Genomic DNA, 6129 nt, shown 5'->3' with positions numbered 1-6129 from the left:
AGATCTTGTCAGGATCCTGGCTCCAAGTTAACACTGGGAAGTCACTTGCCTGCACTGGGCCTTGGTCTTCTCATCTGTAAAATGGGTGTAACTGAATCAGACTGTGACATCAAAGTCCCAAGAGTCCCTTCCTGTGCCATCACCCAACATGACCAGCCCTGCAAGCTCTGGGGGTCACCATCCCCTTGGCCACCAAACTACACAGCCATGGTCTCTGCCCTCCATCCCCCAGGGAAGCCCAGCCTCAGCACTGGCAGGAGGTGGGACAGGGCAGGGCTCACTGCCCACTCCTCCCTGGGATGCCTCACCTCCTCCCTGCTCCTGCTCCAGGCCCCCCTGCCTCTGCTCTCTGCCCCTTTGCTCTTTTCTTCCCAATGCATCATCAAGCCAGAACTGCCCATGGAAATTTCTAGAAGTTATCCAGGGGAATTGCAGCTCCCTAGAGGGAATAGCTGGAAGCTGAGCATCACTGCTCATGAAGCTTCGGTCCTGGCAGAGGATGGGGACAGGGCCTGTGGTCTGGGTCCAGCCCCTGTGGCCTGGGAGCTGGGCCTCCCCTCATCCCTTTCTGTAGCCCTTCATGGGACTCTTGTGCTGTCGGGGATGCTGGGGCCTCAGAGGGGCTCTGCTGGTTCCCTGGCATGCAGAGCACAGCCATTTCCTCAAGGCAGTGTGGCAATAGCCCTGGGGCCCAGGCTCTGCACCCCAACCGCCTGAGTTCTCATCCCAGTTTAACACCGTGGTGCTACTTCATCTCTGTGGGCCTCAGTCTTTCTATCTGTCAAATGGGGCTGTTGTGAGGATTAGATGAATTAATCCATGCAAGTGGGTGAATATTAGCTGTGAGACGATTCGCTGCTCACTGTTTCTGAGACCCCGTGAGGTACCTAAGGCTCCTCCCTTTCTTTCTGTGGTTCAGGTGGTGGTGTCCTCCAGTATTATCCCTTTGCCATGATCACTGACATCTTGGGCCCCCGAAGTGAGAGGTCATAATTTGATTCTCACAGAGGTCAACTTCTCAGCAGCCTCCGGACCGGACTCCCCCGGGGACTCTCCTGGCCTGGCTTCTGGACCGTGAAGCCTGGAGATGGGGAGGGGTGGCTGGAGGCTTGGACAGGAGGGACCAGAGATGGAATTCAGCCAGGGGCACAGAGTTAGATGCTGGGGGACACGACCAGAACTCAGCACACGGCTTGGTCCTGGGGAGAAGCCAGAGAATCAGTAACAGAATGGAGAGCCCCTGGGCTTGGTCACCCTCATATGAACCTTATGTAAAAGAGCTTGGAGTCAGAGGACAAGACAGACAGGTCCTGGCAATGCTTCCCAGTGGTCAGTGCTGTGACTCGGGCGGGGCTGGTCCTGGGTACAGTGGGAACCCCTGATCTCACGGCCCCAAACCTCAGCAAGGAGTCTTGTGACACGACACTCTGTCCTTTCAGCCCGCAGCCCCCACCGTGGACTGTCAGAGGGTTGAGGAATGTGTGTGGACGTGAGTGAATGATTGCGGATCCTGCCAAGTGCACGTGCACACACTCACAGATACGCACTTGAGGAAGAGAGGGCTTTCTGTGTGCCTGCCAAGGTCAGGAAAGCTGGACAGGGTGCAAAGGGGTCAAGGGAGTCAGGAAGCAGAAATGCCTGCTGCCAGAGATAGGGATGAGTGATGGGCATTAGCAGAAAGTGAGCATACTGGGCCAGAAGAAAGAGCTGGGGTCGGAGTGGACCCGGTCCTCTCTGAAGTATGGCTTCTCACTAGTTCTTTCTGAGACTAAAGCAACTGACCCCCTGTGCAGCTGCCCGTGGGTCTCTCTGATGCCGTTGAGTCACAGGACTCTCATTCCTGCTGGTCGCTAATGAAGCTGACCCCACTCTGGCCTCCTGGTGATAAGCCCTCTCTTCTCCGAGGCTGGCGGTCACTTCCCCTCACACCCAGTTCCCCTAACAGCCATGCTCATTTGCTTCTCAGGGTCGCAGGGGGCAAGTTCTCTCTCTAAGGACCGCTCAGCAGACACGCCCCGCCTTTGGCCAAACAGCTGATGAAGCAGGGCTGGGGTGACTCGCTACCCAAGAAGACAATCAAGTTTTGTTACAGGAAAAAAGCTTGTTTTCCAGAATACAATTATATTTCCAGCCCCCAGGACAGGGACGGGAGGCTGGGGGTGGGGAGGGCAGGGGGCTGATGGCTTAAAGGTGCTTCATTCCCACCTGGGCTCTAATCCTTCATCCCTGAACACAGGGAGAGGAACGAAAGTGTCACTGATGTTGCAAGCATCACACCCTCCAGCACCTAAGCCATCAGCCCAGCTCTGCCTCCAAAGTGCTATGTGACCTTAGGGAAGCCACTCAAACCCTCTGAGCTTTCATCTCCTTACTGGATGACCTGGGTCTTTTGGAGAGAGATCTGACACCATGCCTGGCGCAGCGTCACATGGATAGCTGATGCTCCCTCACCCCAAAGTCTCTCTGCCAGCCTCCTCTGCTTCCCTACACAGCCCCCCCACGCCTGGTGCAGACACGGATGATGCTGGGTGCATGGAACAGACCACTTTGAACTTGGGGCATGGCCACTGTGCACAGCCTCTCCCCCACAGAAGAGGAAGATGCAAACGGAGCCCTCAGAAGGGCCATGGGCGATTACCGGTGCAGGGGTTCTCGGGCCCCAGCATGCGGGGGCCGAGGGCCCCTTCCTGCCGAGTCTTGGCTGGGTTGGTGGGGCTGTTGTTTGTCTATTGTCATCTTCCCTTTGACATCATCCTCCTGGTGCTGATATTTTCCTGAGGCCGGTCCAGAAGGAAGGGGGCTGGTGGCTGCTCCATACACACAAGGAGGGAGAAGGGGTCATGGGTCTGCACTTTACTGAGGCTTCCTTTTCCCTGGCTTGGGGCACAGAGATGCTGCAGACCCCTCTCCCATGGCGGCTCACTCCAGCGGTCCCCAACAGCCCCAACAGCCATGGGTGTCCAGCTTGCCCGCCTCGTGCATCACAGCAGAGCGGGTCCCTGGGGAGCTCTCCCAGCTTGAAACGTGCTGACTGTATGGTTTCCTCCTACACCTTCCATGCCTGTGTCTGTGGCAAAAGGAGTCTCTCTGGGGCCTTGGTGGCCTTTCCTAGCCACCTGGCACTTTGTAACCTATAACAGGACAACAGCCATAAGTCTATGTTCATTTCTCATGTATGCAGTTTCCACTGAACCAGTGGTTTCCGAACACCCCATGCTTTGGGCAGACAGCCAGCAGTGCCCAGTCTCTCCTTGGCCAAGTGCAAGGCCTGGAGACAAAAAGAATGAGACCCCAAGAGGCCTGGGACAGTTAATACGACTGGGGATCCACTCTCAGTGTCCAGGAGGAGTGGTCATGGGTCAATCTCCTCAGCACAGTGGAATGAGCCCAAGGCCCCAGGTTGCCCCCCCAGGGCCCAGGAAGTTGCCTGATTACAAGTGCGTGTCCATCTTTTATTTCCAGGAAAGCTCCTGCCTCCTGTCCGGTAGTTTCTAATGCCACGCCTCCCATTTTCAGCTGGAAGAATGTCAGCTTCGGCTTGGGAACCCATCTGCCTGAGGGCCTGGAACCAGCAGGTGGAAGAGGGGGTGCTGCTCCAAGTCAGGGTCCCCTGGGGAGGCAACGGTGGTGGAGCTGGTGCAGGGGAGCCAGGCAGAACCCCTGATGGGATGGCAAACCCTCCAGAAACGAAGGGGCTGGCTGTTACTGTTCCAACAGACACCCTGGACCCCTGGCAGCCTGTGGTCAGGGCCAGGAGGCTGTGGGGACCCCTGGGAAAAACCCAACTTGGGGACCCAGGGAGGTGGATTTTGAGGGGATGCCATGAGCACACCCAGAGGTAAAGCCACTAAAGGCAGAGAAAAGGCCAGAACAGGACTGAGTGGGCAGAGGTGGGGGTGCTGGAGGGGGGAGGTCTGGGGCCCCGGGTGTCCCACTCTCTGACCAATGACTCAGGCAGGCCATTGTGCCCCGGCTTCGTCAAGTTTGTGCTTTTCTCCAGGCGGCGGGGGCGGCAGCGGAACAAAGCCCCCTCCCCGCCCGCCCAGGATGGTTCAGCGGAATTACTGAGAATAAGGCTGCTGGTTGCTAATGGGCCTGGGGAAAATGGGATGCAATTTAGCCGGTGTTTTTCAGGCCCAGAGCTATTGAATAAATGAAGTGCGCTAGGTTTGAGTCACCGGCTGACGCACCGGCCGGCTCCTGGCGTCAGGACCGGCGGGGACTGGAGCGGGGGCGGGAGCGGGGGCGGGGAGCGGGGGCGCTGCGGGGCCCGGGGGCCTGGGGTGGGGGGGATAGCGAGGCTCGGTGAGGGCGTGAGGGGCTGCACAGCTCCATCCTGCCCAGCGCGGGGGTGCGGGGTGGGGCGGAGAGCTGAGGGTGGGGAGGGGGACGCAGGGGTCTGGGGACGGGGGAGATGGGGCCGGGAAGCAGAGCAGCCCTAGTCGGGAACCGAGATCGCCGGGCAGGATGGGGGCGCGCGAGAGAGGCGACTGAGAGGGAAGAGGGCGGCGGGCAGTGAGGGGCTTGAGAGATTTTTGACCTTACCCCAGACAGGGGGCCACCCCTGGGGGGCCATTGTCACTCAATTAGGGGCCTCCCCCAGGCTTTGGGACTTGTGGAAACGTGGGCAGCAAGCAGACAAGAACTGCTTGGGTTGGGGGGGGGAGATCCATCTGTCTGCGCCTTTGGCATCTCTGGCTTAGGACCCCTGCCCCACCCCACCTCTCGCCCCATGGGGGGCGGTGCTGGGTTTATCCTGAAGACAGCAGCACGAGGGGTGGGAAGGGGTGGTTGCTGCTGTGGAGTGGGCGCTGCAGCCCCCAGACCCCTGCTCAGCTGTGGGAAAGGTAGAACCCAGCCTGGGGTCTTCTGGTGTGTCCCCAGCAGGGATCAGCCCAGGTCTGAGGGGGACGGTGGAGGTTGGGGTGGGGGTGAGGAGCTCCCACACCTGTAGGAAGCCCCTGGATGGAGGCGGAAGATGGGGCCCCTGGCTCCTCTGAGAATCTGCTGTGTGACCCTGGTAGGAGCAGGCCTCTCTGAGCCTTCAGTTTCCAGGTGGTAAAATGAAACACTGCAAACAGTGGGAATCCCTACTTTGTAGGCACCTTAGTGCCAATCTGCCCCACCGGACCCTGTGATCGCCAAAGTCCCAGGGCCCGGTTTGGACCCCAACTCTGAGCTGCTGAACTCCTCTCACACTTTCCAGAACACACAGTCAGAAGCAGGACGGGGCAAGTGCTCCCCACAGAGAGACCCCACTCCACCCAGCTAAGCTTTTGCAGGGGGGCCTCCTCTATCTCTCCCTCCTGGTCCCCCTCTTTCTCACCCGTGTCACCCCACAGATCCTCATTCCAGCAAACCCTTCCTCCTTCATAAGCCACCAGCAAACTCCCTGCCCCCCCCTCCTGCCCCCGCACCCCTGGAAGCCTGCAGTAGGACAGGGTCAGTTGTGAGCCTGGACCAGTAGAAAGGAGAAGAGTGGTTACAAAATTCAATCTCCAGGTCCAGAGGTCTGAACCGTGGAAGGACAGGGGCAGCTTGGCACAGGGTGCCCTGGGATGGATAGCTGTCCCCACGAGCCACGGAGCCCACCCACTTGCCTTCAGATCCCAAATATCTCTGGGGGACTCCCTGCTCCACTACCAGCACCGCCAAACTCTGGAGGTCCCCAGGAAGGTGCTACCAGATCACAGAATACGATGTGGCCAAGATGCCTGTGTGTCCATCTCCCCGGTGGGCGGGACCTCTGCCCAGGATGCTCACCCTCCCATTACTGAGTATCCCTTTTTGGTCCTCTAACTTCCGGGTGAGTCTGGAGCCACACAGCTGGCCTGTCAGTGCCCTCCACCAGAGGCCAGTGGGGATCCCACCCGTAGTTAACAAGTCAGGGGTATCCCATGTATCTTAGGGAGCCTGGGGGCGTCTCAGTGTGACCTGATGTGGGTTTGGGTGGGAGGCTAGGGAGTGGGTCTAAGGAGGTGGGGCTCTCTCTAGATGGATTGGATTCTGTTTAAGAGCGTGAGTTTCTATGATTGGTCATCTCAGTGAACCTTTTCTGCAGATGAAAGTGAAGCTGAAGGTGCAATCGGGAAAGAAGCAGCTGTCCCTCATGGAAGCCAAGAGAGGGGC

The sequence above is a fragment of the Giraffa tippelskirchi genome, chromosome 12, assembly GCF_054371585.1.
Source record: "Giraffa tippelskirchi isolate mGirTip1 chromosome 12, T2T-mGirTip1v1.2.pri, whole genome shotgun sequence".
In the NCBI taxonomy this organism is placed as follows: Eukaryota; Metazoa; Chordata; class Mammalia; order Artiodactyla; family Giraffidae; genus Giraffa; species Giraffa tippelskirchi.
Note: the sequence above shows the minus strand (reverse complement) of the source record.